This window comes from Bombina bombina, chromosome 1 (genome assembly GCF_027579735.1).
Source record: "Bombina bombina isolate aBomBom1 chromosome 1, aBomBom1.pri, whole genome shotgun sequence".
In the NCBI taxonomy this organism is placed as follows: domain Eukaryota; kingdom Metazoa; phylum Chordata; class Amphibia; order Anura; family Bombinatoridae; genus Bombina; species Bombina bombina.
Window position 1 is genome coordinate 1013364492 of NC_069499.1, and position 13708 is coordinate 1013378199.

At 40.7% G+C, this 13708-nt stretch overlaps 1 long non-coding RNA gene across 1 annotated transcript in view; it reads right to left on the bottom strand.

Annotated features, from left to right (window-relative positions):
* LOC128660775 (uncharacterized) overlaps window positions 1–13708 on the bottom strand; it is a 357366-nt gene that overhangs the window by 213589 nt on the left and 130069 nt on the right. The gene's annotated exons all lie outside the window — the stretch shown is intronic.

Genomic DNA, 13708 nt, shown 5'->3' on the forward strand with positions numbered 1-13708 from the left:
TATATATATATATATATATATATATATATATATATATATATGTGTGTGTGTGTGTGTGTAATTTATTAAAGAACATTTTATTTATTTCCCTCCAAGTTCATTAGTTATATTGCCCCCATTACCTTATTAAAGATGCAATAACGAAACATAATAATCCTATTATTCCTTGATGGTTTCATGGGTTGTGTTATTCTTCCTAGGTTGTTCAACAATTAAAAAATGTTAGTTGTTTTTTTTTAAATAAAAATTTCTATTACAGGAGGCTTGCATTACTATTAGTTTTATTTAATTTTCATATAGTTTATATAATTAGCTAGGCCATAGAGGGCTACAATCATTGGCTTGTCAATGCATTAAACACTTATAAGAACCAGCCAAGGTTTGAAATTGTTTAGAAAAAAAAATGCATATGAAGGGTTTAAAGGCGAATTTAAAACTAAAGTTGCAATTAGAAGTTCTCATTCTCCCCTCCCCCCCTTGATTTCTGTTTTGTCACAGTCAGGAGGCGAGTACTTGTCCATTGGTTACAATTGGAGTTTGGGCATGGTACCTCCTGACCTGTTGTAAGAACAATTATGTTTTTGGGGGCTGGTCTCTTACCCAGAGGAAAGCATGTGCTGGTGACTAAGTGGAGCAAGAACATCTGGTTATTTAGTAACATGGTTATAAAAGTCAGGGCTGCCAGGCAACTATGTATCACATAAATCTTGTGCGTTGATTTGTTGGTGTGCTGTGTTGTTTATGACTCACATTTCTATCAATGGTACTATAAACTCACTAGACTAGAGTCATGACCATCTTTGCCAGGTGATTCTGCTGAACTTTGCCTGGGTCTTGGCAACTTTGCTGGATTATCACTTTTACTGACTCTGCTGTATTTATTGCCAACTCTGCTGATTTTACTAGTCTTCTGGACCATCCTTTGTACTCTCTTTTTCAGAACTGTTACCAACCTAGAGTACCAGACTATGTGATTTCCACTTCCTCAGTTGGACAAGTCCTAGCTCTATCCAGTGAGTTAGGTCAGTGTACCTATATTTACTACCTCTGGGTCCCAACCTGGACTGATATTTGTAAAGTTGCTGTAGCTAAAAAAGTTTTATATTGTATGTATTTATTATTATTAAGTACAATTCCACCCCATTTCTAGTGTCTTATTCTGTTGAATTCACTTGCAGTATAGTTGATATAATTAAAATATTTTCTGTCTAAAAACATGAACCCATTCATCATTAAAGGACCAGTCAACACAGTAGATTTGCATAATCAACAAATGCAAGATAAAAAAACAATGCAATAGCACTTAGTCTGAACTTCAAATGAGCAGTAGATTTTTTTTTCTGACAATTTTAAAAATTATGTCTATTTCCACTCCCCCTGTACCATGTGACAGCCATCAGCCAATCACAAATGCATACACATACCATGTGACAGCCATCAGCCAATCACAAATGCATACATGCTTGTTCTGTGAATTCTTGCACATGCTCAGTAGGAGCTGGTGACTCAGAAAGTTTAAATATAAAAAGACTGTGAATTTTTTGTTAATGGAAGTAAATTGGAAAGTTGTTTAAAATTGCATGCTGTATCTGAATAATGAAAGTTTCATTTTGAATTGAGTGTCCCTTTAATAAAGGTAATCACTATCACAAACTACTTTACTATTTGTATAAAAATATTTATTTTGTTTTGAACTTTTCTAATAAACCAAACATTAGTAGTGTATGTAAATTATGTTTGCTTCTTGCTCTCATTAACCACTTAAGGACCAGCAACGTACCCTGTACATCACTGGTCTTACTATGGGGATTGTGTTATTAATAACGCGGTCTCATGGTACATCACAGTCATTAAGAGGTTAAAATGTTTTATAAATAATACTATTTCATCTCTCCTCTCCACATCCAGACAAAAGGCCCTATAATCAAAAACTCACTGTCAGGTAGAGGAAGCACTAAAAATCTTAATGTAACATAGGTATATATTTCATATACAGTATCAATATTGCTGGACCTCGCTAAACTTAGCACACAAATTGATATTGTAAGTCTAAGATAAAACATAATTACCAGAGAATGTTTAGTGTAGCCAATATCCCTTTAGTGCACCATATACTTTCAATAGATAACACGTACATCAAAGCCACCAAAGCAATATCGAACTACCATAAGGTAGTGGAGAAGACTCTGACAGCCATCCGAGACAACTTAGCCACAACTAGCCAGTTCAGAAGCGGTTCGCTAACTGATCCCCAAGGCTTTATTCATCCAGACCATAGTGGGCAGCGGCCTATGCTGGAGTGCAGCTTCCATCACACAGACACTCTGAAGGGTCGGGGCTCCACTCCAGAGCCTGTGTTTTGTATACCTGTGGCCAAAGTCTGAAGGAAGGATCACAGAGGGGCCGGTTCTAGCTACTCCGGCAGCGGATCCTGTAAATCACAGACGGGACTGAGGCCTATTGGAGAACGGAGGCCACGCACTTACCGGAGGTCCTAAGAGGGGTCAGACGGCGTGGAGACATTTATTTAACGTCCAAAAGCTGATCATATACTGGCAGCAGAGAGGCCATTGCGGAAACACTACAGGAAAGCCGCCGAGACCCCCTAGAAGACGCCACCACGTGGCCTATGTAAGTGTGCAACTAACATTATTTTAAAGTAAACAGGACCACAGGTGGTTATACACTTGGGGCTACAGTGATTACCGGACTTGTTGCATAACAGTGGGACCATATTTAGCTGGACTTTGACCCTTATCATAGGATGCCTACATACATTATTATAAATGGGTCTCCCATGCACAAGAGCAAATTTCTTAACTGGCCTCTCTTTTCTTTTTTTTTTTCTCACATAAGGCCTACCCTGAAGCTGATGGTGGTGGTGGGATTTAACCTGGGGACCTATAGAGAGTTAAGATCCGGGTAAGCCTGACTCTTTCATCTCCCCCACAGCATATATACACTTGATAGTGGCATTCCTCATATATCAACTGCAGCCAAATTCCTGTACAGCATAAACACCCCCTCAGCCACATATGAAGTTCCATCTTGCCTCCTGGGCAATATCTATTTCATCTTCCATCCTCTAAAGAGATAGTGAGTCCTAGTCTCTCTCCCCCTTTCCCGTTGGCCCACTCTGCCCACGGGTCATAACCCAACTCCTTTTCCCTATCATCGCTCTGAAGGAGCACCTCCCCAGGAGAGAGACTATTATTGTTACCCTTGATAGATCTTCAATCAAGTATCTGCCCTTACACAGGGCTACACCTTCTACTATAAACCGGGACTTGAATGAATAAAAGAGACCCCTTTCCCACATTAAGCATTTCTCCTAGCTTACGCCCCACACTTTCAGGGGTCCCTATGGGCTCATATAGCAGCTACATTAACACTGTGTAAGGCTCATTGACTTCCTGAAGAATCCTAAGCTTGCCAGGATGGATTAGAATATAAAGTCCTGTAGGCACTCCGGAGGGCATCCTTAAACTCTAAAAGCACCCTGTATCCATGGTGGAGCCGCATACATAATTGTCTATCATTGCAGCTGTAACTCACCTGAACGGTTGTTTGCTATGTCCAATCCCAATAAAAGGAGATCTAAATCCACTTCAGTACTTAAGAAATCGGTAATGGATCATTCCAGAGCCACCAGTTCGCAAGCTTCTACATTGGATAGAGAGGAAAACAACACCCTACGAGCCATTTCTGAAGACTCAATGACTTCTCTTCCAGAATCAATTGGTCATACTTCTACGGACATAGTTGCCAACATTGTGGATACCCTCACACAGTGCATTAATGCATTGCAGGACACTTTAACCATTGCTATAAAGGGTTCTGCTGCGGAACTCTGCAGAGACATTGCAGCCATAGTGAAGAAGACCGACACCCTTGAGAGAAAACAAGAAGACATGGCTGTTGATCAAGAAAATCTACTCTCCTACTCACAGAATCTGTCTATCCAGATATCAGATTTGGAGCTAAAATTATCTGACCTAGAAGACAGGTCTAGGCAAAAAACTTGAGGTTTAGGGGAGTTCCAGAGGAAATTCTACCTACAGACTTAGAAAGCTACGCCACTGAATTCTGCAAGATCCTCCTCAAAGATAGTGAGAACCCAAATTTTCTGATAGACAGAATTCATAGAGTCTCCAGACCATGAAATGTATAAACAGACAAACCGAGAGATGTTCTCGCCAGAATTAATTTTTTCAAACATAAAGAAAAAATTCTACGAGAACTGGCCAACAAGCCTCAACTCCCTGAGAAGTTCCAGTCAATCCTGGTCTTTCCTGATCTCTCTCAATATACTCTACAAAAATGCAGAGCCTTTGGCCCCTTTACTCATTCCCTCAGACAACATAACATCCGTTACAGATAGGGGTATCCGACTAAGGTCATAGTAAACAGAAGTGGTAAGCTACATACTGTCACATCCCTGGAAGCAGGGATGGACCTCCTGAAAACATGGGACCTCATCTCAATGGCTCCCCTCAATCAGAGGTCATTGTTGTCTGGGGCACTCCATACGGGTGCCCCGGAGTGGCGCCCTAGACCCCAACGCATGTTTCCATGCAAAGCCCAAGAGTCCCTTGACTCACAATAAAGTGAACTAGTTGCTCTATGAATTACTCTGGTCCAGAACATTGTGGTCCCCCTTTCCACTAGTGGAATTTAGAGGGGACCATATAATCCAAGATTGAGTAGTCTCCTTTGTAAAAGCTTTTGCTCCTTGTTTCTTGATGTTTATTGAACATTTGAGTTGTATCCTTTGTAAAAGTTTTTAGTCCATGTTTCTTTGTGTTTAGTAAATGTTAAGCTGTTTATATGCCTTGCTTGGGTGTGTCGGGTGCGGCATGCGGGGCCAGGGCCCACCATCAGTTAAAATTTGGCCGACTCAATGACCATTGTGCCCTGGGTTGCGCATGCTGCATTCAATGCCACATGGATGGGTGGGTTTGGGGGCCAGGGAGATACCGGCTGAGACAAATATTATGGTCTGATATCTATGGGTCCCTGCCTCAGGCACCAAACCGTAGGGTGAATCTTATAAATCAATATTGTGAGATGTTCCCTATTTTACTTACCATTGCCTCTGCAGAGATGTGCCTTAGCCTATATATGGGGGATAGATTCTCTACATGCCAATTTGCATAAAATATATGTTAAAGGTATGCTGGTACCATACTGCCACCAGAGAACTTAGCCATAGTGACCCAGCGGCTATCTATTTATATGGGTATTTAAATGGTCAAATATGTTCATTCAGACAAATGCCGAAACTCTTCCTCAATATCAGGGGTGTGTTGACAGGATATTTAATGTACAGATAGTAACATGTCAAAGTTTAAAGTTAGGCTTGCTGAAACTAAATTTGGCTCTAAGAGTAGAGATGAAATTTTAGATAGGGGCACAGGGCTCCTCTGTACAATAGACCTTATCCAATGCCCAAATTTTGCTATAACTAATTATGATATATGTATTCCCTGCCAACCTCCCCCCCCCATTAAAGTATACCACCTTGCGGACTTAAGGGAACCCAACCTAGATTACTTTGCGCTAAATAATATTCTCTGGGTAGAGTATAATATTCTCTGGGTGACCTCCCTTGGATCCCTGATTAAAAACGTAAAACCTTGGGTATTCATAATAGAATCATACTGCAGAACTTAGAGTGCTGGAAGTCTATCACTACTCCGAGGTAGCCCCCCATCCGTCGCCAGCACACTCGATTCCAGGTTTGCTTAGAGGCCTCCTGGAATCACATATATCTGTGTGGAGATCTTGGAAGATCAACATGATAATGGATCTTTACAATCAGGGGTCCTTGCGAACACCTGGCGCGCTGCCTCCTCAGATCCTCTCACCGCCAAATTGGTTGAGATTCGAGGACCATCGGCTCCATAGTTTTTTGGCTTCTTGGGGTTTCCAGAAAGCTGGGCTGAGAGCCTTGATCCCGTGGGAACAAAGTGGATCTCTGGATCCAGGGTGGATAAGCCACTCTCCATACATTACCACTTGATCTTAAAGGAAACCACTAGAGACAGAGCATGGCAGTTCAGAGCCTGGGGAGGGGACTTGGAAAGGGGAAATCCCTGATGGTGAGTGAGCTAGTGCTATTCTACTAACAAAATCTACACTACACTGTGCTAACTCTTTGGAGCTTTATATGAAAGTTATACTGAGATGGCACTATACACCCCTCTGACTGTCTCAGATGATTGGTTTGCACTCCTTTAAGTGCTAGAGGGATTGTGGGGAGACAGGATCTGACCTTCACATCTGGTGGAGCTTTTGGAAACTTAATAAATTCTGGGAGGACTTCTTTACACTACTGACATCCCTACATATTGACATTGGACTGAACCCTAAACCAGCGATACTTAACATATTCCCTACTGCTCTCCACAGACACCAAAAACAGTTGACCATCTTCCTTTTTGCAGTAACCAAACTTGTGGTAGCTAAAGCCTGGACACAGAGGGACCCCCCACAGATACAACATGTAATTAAACTCATGGACACATTTGCCAGCATGGAGAGCAGAATCTATCTCTAGGCAGACAATCTGGATACTTTCTGGAATATCTGGATCCCCTGGTTGAATCGCTAATTAGCTCACATATGGTCCTTCATGCCCTGACATTTCTGCCCTACTTCTTAGTCTGACACACCCTCCTCTAACCTGTCCCAGACTGGAAATTTTCCCTATCTGTCCTTCAAAGCCTCCTTCCCCCTCCCCCCCTGCTCTCTCCCCCCCCCCCCTCCTTCCATAACCCAGGCCTCCCCACCCCCTCTTGCCTGTAGATGAAACAAATATGGGACCCAATCTGTTTTTTAATGGGCACCACCTAAGGGGTGTAGATAGGTAAAGGCCCATTTCTGACTGATGGTCTTCACTATAATTTTGTGTGCTGAACAGTTGGCCTGAATATCCAAGTTTTCTGCCCCTAGAAGTAGATACTAAGTTATGTTTTACTTGAGGTACTTCTATTTCTTTAAAGGGACATTATACACTCATTTTTTCTTTGCATAAATGTTTTGTAGATAATCTATTTATATAGCCCATAAAGTTTTTTTTTTTAATTAATGTATAGTTTTGCTTATTTTTAAATAACATTGCTCTGATTTTCAGACTCCTAACCAAGCCCCAAAGTTTTATGTGAATACGCTCGACTACCTACTCCAGCTTGCTCCTGTTTGTGTAAAGGGTCTTTTCATATGCAAAAGAAGGGGGAGGGGGGGAGTGTCTTATTTGCCACTTGCAGTGGGCTTTCCAGCTACCTTTTCAACAGAGCCAAAGTGACAGCTTCTAAGTAAGTTTTTAAACAGTTTTATACTGGATTTTTATATCAGTATCTGTGCATATTATTCTTTATAGTGGTGTCTATTACATGCAGTTATATGAAAATGAGTGTATACTGTCCCTTTAAGTTTCATAGTAACTAAAACCTGAATAAAAGAAAAGGGAAAAGCTAAGAGCCTTATGACTAGCGTTGCCACCTCGGCCATGTTTTCCTGGACACTTATGAGTTACACATTCTGCAGGGTAAGCAGGGCGAAACATGTATTATACTTTTAAACATCACATGATTAGTGCTGATGAACAGCACAATACATGTTCCTCCCTGCGTACCCTGCAGCATGTGTAACTCATAAGTGTCCAGGAAAACATGGCCGAGGTGGCAACCCTACTTATGACAGAAGCAAAACACATGAGAAACTATCTGGATTTGTTCTCATAATAGATCCTGCTGTACTGATTAAACACATATGTTTAACTCCCTGTGATTGATGTATCTTTGTTGACGATATGTTTTTCTCAATAAAGCTCTTTTGGAAGAAAAAAAAATAAAAAAATAAAAATAAAAAAAAATAAAGAGTTACAGTGATATATGAACATATTTAATAGAAAACACAAGTTTAATATTGAAAAAATGTTTTAAATGGGTTAAAAAAGAATATGGTATATGTCACTGTTACATTCTGTCCCTTTAAGGGGAGGATACTTCAGATCATTGCTTGGTATTGAAGTATCTAGCTTCTCCCTAAGCCTCATACCACGGATTAGCACTCGCTCCCAGCTTCTCAACACTTATCCAGCGATATCCTGGATCAAGCACTCTTCCTAAACCTCCACATATTCACAGGTCTCCCTACCTGTCACACAGGCTTTTGCAGCATAACCTCCTCTTGTGCCTATGGACCTGACTTCCACCTTGCCGCCAGAGTGACGTCACTAATCCGAGCCGGTGATCCTACAGCGTGTCTCTCAGCGTTCCGGCTTGCAATCTAACAGTGCTGACCTGCATCCTCCTGCCTCGCTCTCTGGCCCAAAAGCCCACCGGAGACCTTTCTCTGACATTACTTGTTCTCTAAACTAACGGTAAGCTCTGCATCTTACAAATTCTATTTTTGTTAACGATTTAGCCTTTTAATAAACTGCAGTTCTTATTGAGAAGTTTTGTTCCAGTTGTGAGATTAACTATTACATCCACTCCTACCTCCTCACAACTGAACAAACACTTATATAGTAAATTCATGATTAGTTATAGGTAATACCATTAGCCTTAGTATTCACCTATATCTTTATATGATACAACTACTATTACCTCTTAAAGGGACATTGCGCACAATAACTAAACCATTGAAACTAAAGTTCACCTCTTTATCAAGTCATTCCCAGATAATCTATCTGTAATCTGTTAACTGAAGCATTAATGTTACAGAATACCAAGCCCACGGAAAAAATAAAGAGGAAGAAACATGATGACCCAAAAGGATATCACTGATCATGTTATGGACTTGTCCAATAAAGTAGATCAGCTATCACAGGGACTGAGAGACCTTCAGGTAGAAAACCTCACTCTGAGGAATATTATAAAAGAAGGCTTAAGTGCTGTGAAAACCCCTGAAAGTGTTAATTCAGATCCCCCTATATCACCACCAGATAAATTATCTGGGGATAGAAAGACCTTTAGACAGTGCCATAATGCATGTAAATTATTCCTTACACTTAAACCCAGAACATTTCCTAATGACCGCATAAAAGTCATCACAGTTATATTTTTTCTAAGAGGCGAACCCAGACTTTGGGCAGACATGTTTCTTGAATGTAATGACCCTATCCTGAACTCTATAGATGAATTCTTTAAGGTTATGTCTGATCTCTACGATCACAGCTGATACTAAGCTGCGTGGTCTAAAGCAAAATAAAAGGCCAGTTGAAGAATACATTTCAGAGTTTAAGATATGGCAACAAGACTCACAATGGAATCACATATAACTTAAAAACCAATTCAGAATTGGTCTATCAGATAGTATTAAGGATGAGCTAGCCAGGATAGACATCCCTGAAACACTAGAAGCTCTAATGTCTTTGGTAATTTAGATTGATAGACATATTAGAGAAAGGAAACAGGAAAAGGTTAGCCCAGATCCTTACACTAAAACCCCTCTCCACAAATCCCATACCTCCTATTTAAAAAACACTGAAGAAGCTATGGATATCGGCTTCATAAGAGGACCGTTATCTCCACAGGAGAAGCTTAGAAGAAAGGAAAAGGGTCTTTGCCTTTATTGTGCGTCTAAGAAGCATTCAGTTCTCGACTGTCCCCCCTTAAAACGTCAGAAACTAGGTAAGCCATGTACCATAGAATCTATAATATCTTTAACCACTCAGAACCCAGTTTATTTCCTTATTCCTGTCTCGTTACAGTGGGGGCAACACCAACACAGACTTGAGGCCGTTTTGGATTCTGGAGCGTACGCCAGTTGTATTGATTTGAATGTTGTTAAACAAAATAAAATTCCTAAGAAAAAACCTATTTCTGTGCATTTAATTGATGGTAAGCAGTTAGAGTCAGGACCCATTACCCACCAAACTATCCCACTTTTAACTACTATTCACAACTCTCACCAAGATTTTATCTCCTTTGACATTATAAACTCTCCCATCTTTCCAATGGTATTAGGCCTACATTGGTTGAGTAAGCATCAACCCCTCATCCATTGGGGAGAGAAAACATTAGAATTTAAATCATCATATTGTGTCTTAATCTGTTTTCCCTCACATCCATTTCTGCATGTATCAGAATCTCAAATACCCCATGTTTACTCAGACTTCGCACAAGTTTTTGATAAGAAAGAGGCAGAAACATTACCACCCCATAGGGAAAACGATTGCCCCATTGAGTTATTACCTGGGACAACAGCCCCATATGGGCATATATTCCCACTCTCAAAACTGGAATTGGACAGACTCAAGGAGTACATAAATGAAAACCTCAGGAAAGGTTTTATTAGACCCTCTACCTCCCCGGCGGGGGAAGGTATCTTTTTCGTCACCAACAAAGATAAAACTATACGTCCAATTGTCGACTACAGGGAATTAAATAAAATTACTAAGAAAGATAGGTACCCGCTGCCACTAATCCCAGAGCTTATAGAGCGGTTACATGGGTCCTCTGTGTATACCAAGCTCAACCTAAGAAGAGCTTACAATCTGATTTGTGTCCGATCTGGTGATGAGTGGCTCATGGCATTCCGTACCAGATACGGTCTATTTGAGTACACAGTGATGCCCTTTGGATTGTGTAATGCCCCCGCCACTTTCCAAAGGTTCATCAATGAAGTTTTCCGGGACCTTTTAGACACATTCCTAATCATTTACTTAGATGACATTTTGATATGCTCATCAAACATAACTGATCATATCAAACATGTTAGGACTGTTCTATCAAGATTACAGGCCCACCAGTTATATGTGAAACCAGAGAATTGCATTTTCCATGCTTCTGAAATCACCTTCCTGGGCTATAACATCTCCTCTAGGCGTATATACATGGAAAAGTCTAAGATCCAAACTATTTTGGATTGGCCCGTACCCAAAACTAGAAAACAAATGCAAAAATTCCTGGGCTTCTCCAATTTTTACAGAAAGTTTATTAAAAACGTTTCTGCAGCTTGCTGAGGAGAGGAAGCTGGTGGGAGGAGCTCAAGCAAAAGGACGTGCAAACGCTTGTTCTCTGGTTCCCTGGAAGAGCTACTGGCAGGAAAACCCGTGCCTAAATCCCTGGTCCTTGGGTGGCTCTTTACAAGTAAAACTCCATGTACTTCCAGCACCCTAACAGTGACACTACATCTCACTGAGCTGCTACTAGCAGCAAACAAATGAACTGACCAAAACCCATTTCTCTTTCCCTGTAACCTCGGAGCCACAAGTAAAGATTTCCATAACTTTTCCACCCCCCCCCCTCCCACCGGTGTTGCGCGAGGGGGAGAGCAACAGTGACCCGAGATATGTGGTGTTGCGGCACCTAACTAAGCAAGGGGATTCGATTCTCTGCGACTAAGCCCTGGTTGTGTGGTGTTGGCTCCTTACCGTGGCCCCGGCTGGTCAAGGTGTGCTCCGGAGATTGGCGTTTCCGTTGGTTGCGGCTTGGGAACACCGTTGCTGTCCGTCCGGAGGAGTAGAACGTGCATGTGACCTAGACGGGGCGGTCCTTCTCGGCCCAGATGAGGCACTCCTGCGAGATCGGGAGACGCTGAGGAACGTCTGTGGGTGTGCGGCCCTTGCTGCGTGGCTTCGCAACTAAGCGGAGTTGGAGGAGGCTTGGTCTTGATCTCGCTCCCCCCCACCGGTGTTGCGTGGGGGAGCCGTGGACCTAAGCCGTAGTTTATCCCTCAGCAGAGCCTGTCTTCAAGGAACAAGTGGCTCTGAGAACTGTACAGGTACTTTGTTAAAATTGAAGTCCTCTGGGCAAATAACTCTCTTTTTCTGGCTATTGTTTGCTCCTTTGTTTGCTTCTCTCTGGCTCAACAGCTTGGTTGGCTGGGCCCCGTAAAATTATCTGTTAAAAGCGGTAGCTGAACTTATTGCTAGACAATAATAAAGGGGCAGCCAATGGACACAAGCACTAGGAATCTAACTCTGGTTTTCAGAACTGTTTCCCTCAAAAACAGAGTGTCATTACAAGAAATATAAATGACTATCAGAAGTTGAACTGCAAAAACTGAAAATTTGGGTATTATAAAAGTAAATTGTATTTTATCAAACCTCAAATCTGACAAATTTTTTTAAACTAGGAGTTGTGTTTCTTTTTTCTTTTTTTTTTTCTCCTTTTTGGTGTCTATCTGGTGCAATGCAACACCTATACTAAAATTCTGCATAAGATACTACATTTAGTTAAATTGCACCCTGTGACTAAGGAACTGTATATCTATGGTTATGATAAGTGTAAAGGTAGACTGAGAGGGGAAAAGGGTTAAAAAGAGGCACATATAAGCTTATATGGTATGTTATGTTATTTGTAGCACCAAGACTCGAATCCTTAACTTTTCTACTTAGCCTGAAAGAAAGGTAGAAAGGAAGGAAGGAGGGGTAAAGCGGTATTGCATGTACATTAACCTTTGTTTATTGATAATTGCTTACTTAACCTGAATGGCTATGCAATTCATATGTGTGAACTTTTTTATTCTAACTTTAAAATTGTGATCTGAAAGAATAATGCTACCCTAAAACCCTACCCCATTCTCAAAAGTACTTTAACCTGTTATAAGACTCATAGGATTTTATTTTTGCATGATAATTATTGACTACAGATAACAGAAGCTTCTGATATTGCTGGTTTAAGTATATCTAGGCAGTTGTACGAAGGAGGGCGGGATAACAGTGATAAGGTGGGACTAAGGGTGCAGAGAAGGTTACCAAGAGAAAATCCCCATTCAAACAGGAAACTTTTAAAGGAAAATGATGATACAACTCATATAAAAAGCCGTATATAAAAATTGCTCCTGCAAACAGCTGATTAAGAATAATAATTTGAACCTACTGGCAAGGTGAACACTAATCTTTTCAATCTCTGTGAGCTGCATGACCAGGGAGTAAATTCTTCTATCACTGCACAACTTTCTCACTTTTTTTTTTTTTTTTTTTCTCCACAACAAGCACTCACACTCACGTTTTACGTGGGGTTTTTTTTTTCACCCCCTTGGGGTCCTTCCTCCCCCCATACCACCAATAGACTTCCTCACTATTCACATCCCTTAATTTTATCACTTTTTAACACGCACATTTATGGATAAATATTTCACCCCACCTGTCAGAACTTCTCCGTCGGTCATGGGAGCAAAATCAAGAGAAAAAGAAACACCAGTAGAAACACAGCTTAGTAGTAATGTTTCACAGCCAAATGAACCAATTGACATACAAGCTTTAGTCCTAAGAATTTCCGAAGCTCTATCTCCTAAATTTGAAGAGTTGAGAAAGGAAATTAAACATGACATGACTTCCTTATCTGCAGAAATTCGTCAATTTTCTAACAGAATTTCCGAAGCAGAGCAAAGAATATCTGATTTAGAAGATACGATAGCATCACACAATTCTAAATTAAGGGATCTAAACTCTAAATTAACAAAAACTGAGTTAAAAATGGAAGACTTAGAAAATCGAGCGAGAAGGAACAACATAAGAGTAATAGGAGTTCCGGAAGATAAACAATTTGAGGATCTTGATAAATTACTTTCAAAAACAATCCCACACCTACTACAAATACCACAAACACAGACACAAATGATAATTGAAAGAGTACATAGAGTAGGATGGCGTAACACCGAAAAAGGGAATAGTCGGCCAAGACCAATCATTGCCAAAATGTTAAATTATCAGGACAAACTTACCCTATTACAATACTTTAGGAAAAACCAA